Below are 13,960 nucleotides of genomic sequence, written 5' to 3' on the forward strand. Positions count from 1 at the left end.
GGAAGTGCGACAAATGCTCCAGGACTTGATCCTAAATAACAATTTTTGTTCGCATCGGGTTGCTTCCTAAAAATGCCATAGTCTTTGTTTTGGTTTTTGAAATTCTCAGGTTGTATAGTTTGCTCAACTGATGTAGTCTGAGTACTGCCATCTGGAGTTTGTCCTATTTATCTTATAGGTTCGAATATTTTCGCGGCGTTGATTAGATGATCTCTGCATTCTCTTCGGGTTTTCACCGCGTCCGTTGAGTTTTGGCGACAACGCTGACTGCAATGTCAGCGAAACTGTTGTCGAGAATGCAGAGATCATCTCTTTATCTTATAATATAAACTGATCGTCAGCTAACAGCATTGAATTTAAGTATTGAGATGGTCCCAATTCTATGACTCCTTCCATATTCTCGGAACGTCATCTATATATAGATTAAACAAGGTTGGGGATAGGCTGCAACCCTGTCTAACTCCGTCGTTAGTGACAATGTCTTGAGTGAACTGTTTCCCAGGGTCAATTACAATTCTGGTGTCTCTGTATAGACTCTGGGAAGCTTTTATTATATATTTAGGAAGCCCTCTTTTCTTCATAATTGACCATAACATTTCTCTACTAACACGATCGAATGCCTTTTCAAAATCTATGAATGTAAGATGCGTTTCTTGATTAAACTTCCTTCGTTTTTGAATGATTTGTTTTAAAGTAAAAACATCGTCATTGCAAGATCCTCCCTTCCTAAAGCCTTCCTCTTCTAATAAAATGGTATCTGAGATAGCTTGTAGCCTTGTATTGATTATTCTACTGTACATTTTATATGCAGTATTTAGTAGACTTATACCTCTGTAATTCTCTGGGTTATTTCTCTTTCCCTTTTTAAACATTGAAACAACGTTAGCCACATTCCAATCCTTTGGTATTTCAAGTTTTTTCCAACAAATGTTGTATAGATGCAGGATTCTTCTTTGTTGGGATGTACCTCCACATTTTATCAGCTCTGATTCAATTCCATCCATGCCTGCAGCTTTCCTATTTTTTGTCTTATTCAGAGCATATTCGAGTTCTTTCAAGTCAATAGGGTCTACTCCTATTGTTTCTTCTCGAGCGTTGATCGTATCATCTAATGTTGGATCATACCATAATCTCCTATAGTGTTCTATCCATTCTTCCTTCGGTATAACATTTAGTTGAGCAGTATCTTTCTCTGCTTTGTTGAAATGTTTCATTAGTTTATATGCTATTTCTTGTCTGCCATGAATATCATCCTCTACACCCGTTATAAATATCATGAATCATCATTGATGTCATGGTCTGGTTTTATCTGTTCGAGCAGTTGTGTAATCCTGTGTTGGTATAGATTTCGAATACTACTCTCTTTCAAAAGGTATGTTTTGAAGATTTTCTTTACTTGACATTGTTTCTTTTCCGTATTTTGCTTGTTCCACCTTGCCTATATTTGTATTTTTGCCTTAACAAGGAAATGATCTGTGCATATATTTGCTCCCCTATATACATGTGTATCTGTTATCCTTGAGGCTAATTTTCGATTTACAATTATGTAATCAATTAGGGATCGGTGACCCCTGGCTGACCAGGTAAATTTATTGATATATCTTTTCTTGAAAATTGTGTTTGTTACTTTTAATTCGTTAAAAGTTATAAATTCTATTAATTTACTTCCGTTTTGGTTCAAATGGTCTTCTCCATGTACTCCAATCAATTTTGGAAATGGCTCTTTCCCAATTCTAGCATTTAGATCACCAGCTATTATTATGTAGTCCCTGTTATTTAACTTCCCTATTTCTTTTTGCAATTTCTCGTAAAAAAATCTCCGTTTCTTCCTTTTTCCCATATTTAGGTGCATATGTTCCGAGTATTCTTAAAAAAACCCCAAACAAATTTGAGTCGTACAGTTATTATTCTTTCGTTTATGAAAGTGTATTCCCTGATGTTATTTTTCCATTTTTTGTCTATTAAAACATTCACTCCACAAGATGCTCTTTTATGCTGATCAACTCCACTGTATATCATTACGTAATCTTCCAAGTCTTTCGTCCCTTTGAGTTTCTTCTTTGTTTCAGTGATGACCGCGATATTCACTTTGTATCTTTTAAGGGTGTTATTAAGGTCTAACTCGTGATTTCCTAAGCCTTGTACATTTCATGTGGCTATGTATAATATATCCGTTATACCAGTATTCATGTCCTTACTTTTGCCTAGTCGTCGTCTATTGGATCCTAACATATTCCGAGGCTCTCTGTGAGTTAAAGAAGATTTTACGTGGGCAGGTTACCGGCCTGTCGCACAACCCCAAACCTTGAGGACCAGTGGGCTACCTTGCTTGTCCGTCCCCTACCCTTCGACCTGTCTGGCTTGGGTGGCCCTACCAGGAGCATACACTCCCCCCAGCATAGCTCTCCGGGTCATTGGGGCACTCAAACCTCTCCACCACGATAAGGTGCTAGCCCATGGAGAGGATCTGTTATTTTACTGGATGAAAAAATACTTGTCGTTAATATTGTCACAAATTATTTTCATTAATGTAATTAAATAGGAATAAAAATATTTTTAGTGATTTTAATTTTCCTAGTTTTCTCAACGAGTCGCACATGTTGATAACAAATGAAATTTCATTTAATCTATCACGTGGAAAATGAAAATTGCACGGTGAAGAAAAAGTATTTTATTCGATTTCTAGAAGAAAATGCGCACAGAAAAATCCGAAAACCAAATGAGCTTTTCGAATCTCCCTGGCGTGAGGGTGAAAACGTGATAAACGATTCGTTTTGAGGGTAACGAAGGGAGAAAAGAGGGGTGAGAGGAAACGATTCACTTAGATTTGACTGAGAGAGTACCGCGGTGAATTGCCATTTGAAAGGGAGCCTCCCTCCCGCTGAATGATCATGGATTCCTCGGTATGCTCCCGACACGTGCTGATGAAAAAAATATCCCCTTTGAGTTCTGAGAACGAGCCCGGGATAAAAGCGAGCGTACTCAACTCAATAAACAGATCAAAATCACTGCTGCGTGTGCGCGCGTACGCTCTTCCTCGCAGTTTCATTTAGGGGATTCGGAGCAATAGAATTGATGCCCTTGAGATCGCTCCGCGTTCTAGTTTGCAGAACAGAGCTACCGATGTAATTGCACAAAGCGGAGTTGGATAAAACTGCATCATAGAAGAATGGTCAAATAGACCGTAGTATTATTTAAAGTACTGAATTCGAAAACTTATTTTCGTGGATACTTATTTCCTCATATCTAACAGATCCGGCCCTAAAAGCGAAGTTTATATTCCCTTATAACGCGCAACGAGAAATATTTCCCAGCGAATTTTCGAGTAAAGTATATTCTAGTTGCTTAATAAGATAAAATTGAATAGGAAATTCGTAAATCAAAAACAGGAATCAGGCTAATTTTTGTTTATTAAAAAAGTGGTAATATTAGCTTTGAGGTTCTACTTTTTGACCCGAGTTAATCAAATGATATTTTTAGCCTATCAGCCATTTTAGTTACTTGGTAATACCACTTAATACTTAGACGCAATTTGTAATTTACATGCTTTCAGCTTCCTTTTGATTGTTGGTTTATTCAAATTCTACCCAGTATCCTGATAGCTAATTCACATACATTATGAATACGTTTAATTTACCTTGAGATAACTTTTTAATAATTTTTTACCTCAGATAACAGCTCTTCATTGACAATGCATCGAATTAACTGAATTTAGGTTGGAATGCTGCTCTCGATAGGCTTTGCTTCGAATACAATCGAGTAGTCCTTGTAGCGCTTCGAGTTCTGCTCGGGAGAGAGAAGAGAATTTATTCTTCTACATAGAGGAGATAAAACACCCGGCGTGACTCAATCAAACGAGAATTCGAACACAAATTCTCAATCAATGAGAGCTAGGAATCTCTCGCGGCATGATATGGGCACCTTTTTCGTGCCGAGTCGACAAGCTCGGTGGATGTAAGGTGACAGAAGACGAAAGACATTGCGGGGAAGTGGAAATACTTACTTCAATGAAAGAATATTAAACCTATGAAAGGGCGTTGTCAATGAGTACACTGGAAATAATAACCTAAGACCTGAAGTTTTGCTGTTTTGGTGGCACAACTATCATTCCAAGATTTTATCACCCCAGTTGAAAATCAACGGACCCTTCCGCTAGTTTTTCATTGTTATCGTTGACAACTGTGATCATTTGAAATCATGAGGAATTTTAACGTTTTTAATTTAAGTTATATAACCTAATGATGTTCAGCATACTTGAATTTCTGAATGCTGCATGAGGCGAAATTCCAATATCCTCAGAAATTTTCCGCAAACTGCTCAGGATTGATTTTCCTCTAAAATGAAAGTCTTCATAAATTCACAATTGTGTAAGGAAAAATGTATAAACTTATTTGAAGTAAAATAGATATAAGTTAAGCTTTTAGCGTTTATACAATTAATGGGTTAACAAAAGCTACCAAAGATTACCATCACTTTGATGTCTCATCCCTCTGAATACCTAATTGCCTCAGGTGTATTTTTTGTTTACTCTCTAATTGTATTTCTTTGCTCACATTTTTTTCGCACTTTTTCCTGCTCTGACTAGGCAAATTTTTGTCCCATTGAATGTCTTTCGATATTTTGATTCTTTCTTGGGGTGAGAACTGGGAATTCCTTGTTTATTTTTCTCTGAAGAGGCTAGTCTCTCGTTCCCGAAAATTCTCCGAAATCCCACGAACTCCAATGACGTCAACTTTAGCGTGTTTTCCTCCCATTATAGTGATAAATTGAGATCAATTCACATCATTAAGTATCTTGAACCATCTTGCTGCATCTGATTCTCTTTCCATCAATGAAAAAATATTAAATATTAATTGATATTGTAGTGTAAGGGGCGCACATAACCATTTAATTGCTTCATAATAAATATCAATGCAATTCTTTGAAGCAAGGTTTGATGTAAATCGCCTCTTATAATCGTTTTAATTTGTTCGATTGAATAAATATTCAATTGTTTCAGAAGATTTATTCTCCTTACTAATGATTTTATTTTCATTACTAAGCCTGTTATTTCTCATATTAGGCTGAAAACTTAGATGAAATGAAATTCTATTCAATGGATATTCCTAGCATTGTAGGATGCGCCAGAAGTACATTGTTGATTGCATTTATTGGTTTTTTGTTTGTAAAATATTGTTTCTAAATCATGAAAATACCATTTTAGCGGAAAATAATGATGTCGTTCAATCGAAAATGGAAAATAAGGAATGATCAGAAAAAGTACATCAAAATCATATGATATTTAGGAACTTGGTGAACAATCACGCGCTGTTGGAAAATTGTGATTTGAATTTCTGAAAGAAAAGTAAATGCAGGAAAGAATTTTGCATTTAGTTAATTTTTATGTTCTTCCATGGCACGGCATGCATAGCATCAATTTTTAAGAAATGCTTCAAAAGAAGTATATTTTGTGAAGGATTACAAGCTTCGAGAACATGAAATTTGATGCTATGCATGGAATGGGATCGTCACGAATTTCAACAGATGGAACAACTAGTTCGGAAGCACATTACAGGTAACTGGCGCTTCAGCAAGGATATCTAGAAAAGATTGTTTTTGGATAAGGATAAAATTATGAATGGAAAAAACCGACAAGAAGATCTCCGTGTAAAGTAGCGAAGTAAAGGCTTGTAAATTGTCTGATTTTGAAAGTTATACTTTACTCCACACGAAAAACTGGAGATTTTACACTCAATTTTCCACGTAATGCAGAGACGAGTATTTATCATTTTTTACATTTCTGTACCATAGGTTCATACATTACCTCATAAATGTTTCACGGATATCACACGCTTATTTCCTGGGATGCGGAAAACCCAACTTCAAACTCTTTCTCGAGATTTTCGTTTATTGCTATATATGCGCTAATTTATCATGTAGATTATTATTTTGTTCAGTAGAACAGCAACAGTTCTACATTATAGCTGTCCTCTATATCTCTTAATGATATATTCTCTGAGGTGCATATAAAATTTGACAAAAATGTCTATTCACGCTATTGGAGGCCACGAAATAGTCTCAAAAATCTGTGATGGTCGAGCTGTGACCACCTGACTGCATGACATAGAATGAGGAAAATCCATTGGTTCAACTAACTCCTTATCATCTGCTAATGACTTCGGTCTACTAACTAACGGCTTCTTTCATATGCAAAAACGCCCTCATATTTTCATGAAACTACATGTTACAAGATCCTATTTTAGATTCCATGAAAGTAAAATGCTCTCCCCCCTTTTGAATCCCGACAGTGTGAAGCGCCACTCACTAAGGCATCGGGAGAAGTGCATTGCAGTTTGTAGAAACTACTCTTTAGTCGATAAAATTTCTTTGGACAACCCTATGAGCCCTCCGATCCACCCCTTCGCGGTGCATTCGCCCCACTCCCAACCCCTTTGCTGCCCTCCGCTGTCTCTCTCTCTGCGGATCCACCCCTCCGCCCCACTCCACCCCACCCATCATCCCAGTACTGCAGTTCTTGTGACCTACCTATTGCCATATGCATTCTGCTCTCCCTTGAACTCGTATGTCTCCCTCCAGAAATGCATGTATGCCCTTGCTCTCACTCATTTTTCATCCCGCTGATTCCAGTCAAGTGTAAATAATGGGTTAAAATTTTGTCACCCTTCCAAGCTGTAGTATTTGCTAAAAATATTCATTTTATTTTCCATCATTCTTATCTAACTTATCGTAGTTCTTACTTAAACACCCTTTTATGCATTTGTGTTCTTTAGCTGATCTGAGTGTAGGTTTTGTTGCGACTTGGTTGCGATGGATGCAATCGGTGAGATTTTTTTATTCAAATATGTTTCTCTCGGGCGTTATTTTTTTTAGTGTATAACTATTTCTGTGTTATTTTCTTGTGATTTTGTCTAAATTCATGAAAAATGCTCTTGATTCAGATTTGAGGGCAGTGATAAGTATGTTGTACCAATACGTACTACGTATCATATATTTCTGTCCCAAAGATTGATGGAAAATGTATTGGATATCGATTTATTTAGTGACAGTCTGTCCTTTAACTAGCGCGTGGTATAGGTGTGATGTGTGGCGATTTTTTTTTCGCCGTGAAAAAGCTTAGGTATCTAATATTTCATCCATGATGTACTCCTCCTCATCACCTGATATGACGGAATAGTGAGGGTACAAAGAGGTTTTGCATTTTTATCTTGGGCACATTTACGTTGACCGTCAGAAAACCAAAGAGCGTTTCTCTCTATTTCTCCTATGGCGACCCAATTCCTAAGTAAGTGATGAACTAATTGCTAGAAAAAAGGAAAAACAAATCCTAGCTTTTTTCCTGGGAATGGAGCTTCAATTAGGCTAATTTGGACCGTGAATCCGCGCGGCTGTTTTCAACTTTTTCGGGCAATTAGTCTCAAACTGAGTTCCCTGTGATCGAAGATACGAGCTTCACTCCTTTTTCCTTGTGAAAAACATGGTCGGCGACGCGACCTTTCCTAGTTTAAGCCATGTTTCTTGTTATCCCAGAAAAGGGAAGTTTGCAATGTTCTTCACTGCACTTTGTACTATTTCAAGAGAAGTGGAACATTCCTTTAATGCATGTGGAGGATCATTGAGCATGTATTCCGGGTATTGCTTGTTAAATGCTGTTATAATTTGATTTGGATATAATTTCGTCGGTAGTTTTGGGTAAAAATATGTATAGCATGTTCTTATGAGTATGTAATTAAATATGATTCATATGTATCTTTTTTGGAAAATTGGATTTCAACTTGAGCTATTTACTTGATATATTTCTTCTTCGATCTTAAGGAATGAAACGAAATTTTTCTACGTAACTGTAATTAACATTTTTGCGATGAAATTCATAAATAAGATGGATGGATACCAAGCTTCAAGCTAAGTACGTCATCGATTGTAAATAGAAATTTTAACATCCTGTTTCTATTGCATCATTTTATTGTCACGTGATAATACAGCTTGCGAAAATTAAATCAAATGGTGATCGTCAGGCAGATTTAGAGCTAATTCACCAATTTTCGTAGGAGATTTAAATGCTACTTATATTTAATGCTTCAGCACCTAGAGCGTATTTTTATTTTTTTTTCTGTCGCTCGAAAGTAGAAAATGGCTGGTATTTCCTTATCGATCTCCGAATGGCCTAGTTTCACTGTAGTAAATTACTCATTCGAAGAGATCATGGCACATATCTAAGATCATTTGAGATAATTTCGATCCTGCTCTAATCTTCAAGATTGCCCCGAGGGAGAAATATCAACGTTAGACTGGCTGACCTTTTGAGAAATATCGCTTGGGCAAAATAATGAGGGTCATCAGAACGTGCAGAAATGATGAGGCATAAACTAAAAGACAGGCTTTTGTACTTCCGTCATAAATATTGAGCGATTATGATGTATCTCTTTGTAATGTGTTGCGCAGAGTATATGTTGAGCAGAATCTTTTCTTATCGTGGCATAATTTTACGCTAGCTGTGAAAAGGATGGATTTTTGGACTAGGCCTGTATTTTAACATTTATTGATTTAACTAAATAAATATCTTTTTTTCATTAAATGTAATTAAATTGCTGCAAGTATTTATTTAGACCAGTATCCGATGTACCTGGTCAGCGCCCTACATGCGAGTTTATTGTTTTTCGAGACTATTTCGTATTAAATAATTAAGTATCAAGGGAAAAGTTAAATATATTTTAATCTATTATTGCTGACTGCTGACTAATGACTCTAGTAAAGTAGTGAACTAGCTTATCAAATATGTGGTACTTGTGCGGGTAACCTGTACACATATAAACATTTAATAGATACGGAGGCCCTTATCTGATTATGTATTGGATATTAACTCTTATTTGCAGCAAAATAAAAATTCAAATAGATAATTATAATAACAGCAAGAAACGTTACAATTGCTGTTACAATTGTGGTCACGTTACAATTGCTGGTGTCATGCTCTGAACATGAGCCTCAAGTGGTTTGATTCGTGTGCTCCTAAGATTTTTTTTGAAGGTGTTTGTATGGATTTATGCTTTCAGTGTTGTATTTTGAATGATACACATCGCTAAAACTAGTCCATCTTCTCAACTTTGCTCCTCTGTATTGATAATATTTATGAGACAAAAGCTTTTGTATTTGTTCGAGTTTATTTTTAGTCGATTTCTATTAGAATTGATGTGCGCTGTAGTTTTTCGCCAGACATAACACTGGAATATTGACGCTTTGTATGGGATCTTATCTTCTCCGACATAGGGTTCAAGTTAAAATGTTTAAAACATGCCTTTAGTAATGAGTTACCGATTAATTATAATTTTGTAACTAATAGCGGCCCAATCGTGGTATAAGGTTATTTGCGCACTAGCCAACTATTATCTTATATTGCAATTAAATATTCTCCTTGTTAAAGTGGGAATTCTGGAGCATGCTTATGTAGCTTGAGCTTATGAGCTTGAGGGCTCTTTTCCCAATATTCCTTCATAATAATTAAGGAATGCTCTCTTTATGTGAACTTATGTCGAAACAGCCATGAGGACAACAGGATTTTGACACTGTTGCTCATTCGAATGCATAGTCATTAAAAGCCTCGAATGCGAAAGGCTTTCGTTATAATTTCTTAATTAGAGTGATCACACTAGATACTTTTTCTTTTCTAAATATATTCTGCTTCTTCTTGCTCAATCGGCTGAAGTCTAGTCTTCTTCTCCAATTTTACACTTGAAGAGTAAAATGACCGTATCTTTTGAGAAAAATTCTTTTATCGGATACCTCCCAACCGTATCAACCTACTTCGCTTCTTCTAATTCCACGCATAACCTTTTCTCCTCGAGGAATCCCGAATCCACCATGTTATTTAACTAAATATTTTCCCTCCCTCTTAAAGGAACCGATGGGAGAAGGCAAATATTTGCCTTGATTGTTGCCCTTTCCCGTGAACGTCTCCGGTGCGATAAGGCGGCGGTTTTTCGTGAGTGGAGTCGTAAAAAAAGAGATCCGAAGCGAAGCCGGCCGGCTGCAATGTTTGGTGAGTTTTAAGTCGAAAGTCAATTAGGACGGAACGACCTCCGTTCTCGCGCATCCGCCGATGTAGAATGGATGGATGAAAGAATTGTCTTCGTGTGAATCACTTGTTCAGCAGCCGTCGGAGAAATCATCTATTGACTTCACAGCTAAACTTCTTCTGCAGAGCCATTAAATCTCTTGAATGCGGAGTTTTTCTTACTTCATTGGAGTTATCGCTCTAACTTCAATCCTAAGCCCCAATTAAAAGAATCCTACACCTATTGCATACATCTCATTGGCTGAGACGCGCATATCTTTCTATTTTCCTTTATTTATCTTTATAAAAATCAGGCGCGTACGCATATTATTTATTGTTTGAGATAAAAATTAACATTTTTTCTAAGTAAAAGCACGTTTTATTACCACCGGGTGGCCTTACGGCTGTTGTTATTTTCTCAGAAATCGAATTTCCGTTTAAAAATGAAAACTAAACGGAGAGAGCTACTAAAATAGGGATCAATAAACATATCTTCAGCATATCTTCACTTTTGATGATGTCCATAGTTTTTAAAACTGTTATTGCCCTTGTGTAATGCCTAGTGACAGGGTTAACTTGAATGATTTTTGTTCGAATCGTAACTCTGGAACCCTTATAAATCACATGACATGTTTTATTCAGAGAGACTACCCATTTTATCTTGTTGGTTACTTGCCATTCTACTTACACCTGTTCCGCTGATGAATCTAAAATGCTTTTGAAGTTCTTTGGCGACGTAATTATCATAAGTCAGCATTAGATCTTGAATAAAATATTCCCAGAATTATAATTTCCAAAGTATATGGTTTGCTGGATATTTTTTTAAGGTTTAGATACGGCTATCAGTTAGCTTAATATATAACACCATACAGAATTACAACTCCATCGAATGAGAAGATCCTATGTAGATAAAATGATGATGATGACGTTCTCTCTATTCACGATGATTATTATCCTCAAATGTTTATTTTCTCGTGGACTTAAGCGTCTCTGGGCAAACATAAGAGTAAATTGTAGGCTCGGGTACCAGACATCAGCAGCCATTTTCTTTGAGGAGGTATTTGCAGCCGACGCACAATAGGTGGGCTGGAAATCCGACTTTCTTAACATACCCGAGTTATACCTACCTCATACCAAAAACCGGTTCAATAGAACATCATACAGTAGGAAATTTTTGTCATTTGATGTATCCCATTGTAGAAAAATTCCGGCTGTCAAAGAACGCCAAGTGGTCTGATTTCATGGAATTGCCCCGCTCGACCATCACGGATTTCGATGATATTTTCAGCAAAAATGACACGTTTTACTTCATGTTCGGTATGTGTTACGTCTGTATTGAAATTCAAGCCGCAATATGCTCATTTATTTGACTTTATGTCTAAGCCTCCTACGTGGCGCGAGTATAGATTTATGGCAGCTTAGCGACGTGTCTCCGGAAATATTTAGTGATGAGAAATGAAATTCCGCTGTGAGTTACAACGTTTGCTGTTCTCTTGGTCAAAAAAAGATATTAACCATGTATTATCTATTAACTGAGAGCACTATTCCATTATTATCACTTAATATTTCTAGAGATACGTCTCAAAGTTGCCAAAATGCCGACTCGCGATGTAAAGGCAGGCCGCGAAGTAAAAAAATAACCTTACCCCAGAAAGTATTTCATAAGTGAGCACATTATTTTTTCAATCATCAGGTGAAAAATCTAACTTAACTAGTAGAAATTTTCATTTAAATCCGTGGTGCTGGGGCGGAGACCACCAGACCACTTGACTAGTAATAAACAACTAGCACTTATTTTTTCATATATTGTCGTATATTTTCGATATTTTTGCACTTGCTCTTATTTTAGTTTAAACTTTTAGCCATAAATGATCAAATTTCTGTACGCAAGGCAATAATTTTTTGCATGAATTATTGTGGGCATACTTTTCTGGCGTAAAATTTTATCTTTTTAGTAAAATGTATTCGGTGCATTGTCTATCTCTGTTATTTATCTTCCTTTGCGCTCACCAATATGATTATGCTCGGAGTTTTTTCACTTAAGCAGAATTTTTGGGTCATTTGTGACTGGATGACTTCTTTCTCTAGAGACAGTTTTGTTCTTAAAAAAGCAGTAGTTCATTACAATTACTCTCTTTAGCCATGCAGCAAATAGTCATGCATTCAGTTAAAAAAGAAACGAATTATTTACTCTTGAACGCGACTAGTATATTTGCATCCTTGGAGATATTATGCTCCCTAATAGAAAAAAAACTCCGATGAAGCAGTGTATGCGTCACTGTACATCATGATAGTTAAGAGAATATGTTGCCCTAGTATTTTTTCTGGTTTTCCATTTCATGTTGCGTCGTATAAACATCGTGCTTATCCAAGCTCCACACTAATGTCAGGTGATTTCTTCTTTCGTCCATTTCCATTCACGTATTTTTAAATATTTCTCGAGCCTTACAATAAGTCACATTCTCCATATGGGATTATATGGAGAGTCTAATGATTTTATCGGTGCCCTCCATGAATTGAATTAAATATGGATGTTACAGATTGCTCCATGACCTATTTACCTTTCACGCTGCAGTTCTACTCAGCTGCGTATTTGCTATATTAAAGCACGAACTTTAATCTGGGTGGAATGTATATCCGAGAATGTAATTGCTTTCCTGTACTGTTTGATCTCCACGATTAAAATGGTTGGCATTGATCGCCTTCCCAGAGGTGAACGTTGGCAGGAGTGCCTATATGACGCAAGGATGAGTGTCCCGATGTGAAGTTCTATCGCCAGGGAAAGCCTTGCAACATTGCAAAGTATCCTGTCATGTATGTAACTTTTCAGTTGGCGGTTGAGAGGAGACAGAAGGTAAACACTCTCGGCGCTATTTCCATCCGCCTTGTACAGCAACGTGGCTACCGAGAAGATGTGAAGTTTCTTGCCAAGAATTCAGCTTGGAGAGGATTGGACACGTTCCTCGTGCTCTCAGGGAAAACTGTATCATACACAAACCTCGCTTTTGAAGCTGGGTGTTCTGGTTTTAAATGCAGACAGCCTGGCCATAACAAGTTACCAGTATGGTCAGAACTGCACGGAAGTATTTAGAATTGTTCTCCGTTCTGTAAAAGCGCGAACGCTTCTGTACAATCGTATTCTCCAGCGCCAGTTTCTTTTCTCATCTTGATTGATCTTCAATATGAAAAAGGTTGACGTTGATCACCTTCCGCAATGGTCATAGTTTTAGCTTAGAGGTTCCTTGCTAATACTTATTGATTTCTTGATATCCTATATGATACATTTTTTCCTTACTTAGAGATGCATTTAATGCGTCAAATCTACTTTGTGATGGTAATTATGTCCTTTTATGAGTTGAAATCATGTTGTAAATTTTCCATAAATCTGAGATTGCAAAAAGTTCCAATGAGTGAAACTTGGGCTATGTGCTGTAAGAGTAAGTGCACAGTAATGGTACGTAGGCTTCCGCGATTATTTAATGATTTCATTTTCTTCGGATTTTGGCCGCGTTGACTCATTTTTAAAAAGTAAATACGGTCAAGTGCAAATGCTTATAGGAGAAGTTTCGACTAATAACTCTAAATAAGAGATGAGTAAGAGGAAGAGTATGGTGTGTAGATATAAATTTGGAGGCTGTTCAATTTTGCATTAGGAATAAATAAGCAGAAACAAGCATATATGGGCACGCTATGAAAACTCACTTGGGCACTTAAATGTCGGTTACATATCACTTTAAAATGTCATGGAGATTTATGATTATTATAGGTGTATTTGTTATAGGATCAATTAATAGGTTATTTTCAATTGAGAGATACGTTTAAAACTTAATAAAAATGTATTTTTCACCCAAACTGTACTGTTTGTGAAGTATATAAATAGGAATACAGTAGTGAAAAACTTCTTAAACCTCCAAA

At 36.6% G+C, this 13,960-nt stretch overlaps 1 protein-coding gene across 4 annotated transcripts in view; it reads left to right on the top strand.

Moving 5' to 3' along the window:
• LOC124162936 (protein kinase C-binding protein NELL1-like) overlaps positions 1-13,960 on the top strand; it is a 181,474-nt gene that overhangs the window by 35,510 nt on the left and 132,004 nt on the right. The gene's annotated exons all lie outside the window — the stretch shown is intronic.

This window comes from Ischnura elegans, chromosome 7 (assembly GCF_921293095.1).
Source record: "Ischnura elegans chromosome 7, ioIscEleg1.1, whole genome shotgun sequence".
NCBI lineage: Eukaryota > Metazoa > Arthropoda > Insecta > Odonata > Coenagrionidae > Ischnura > Ischnura elegans.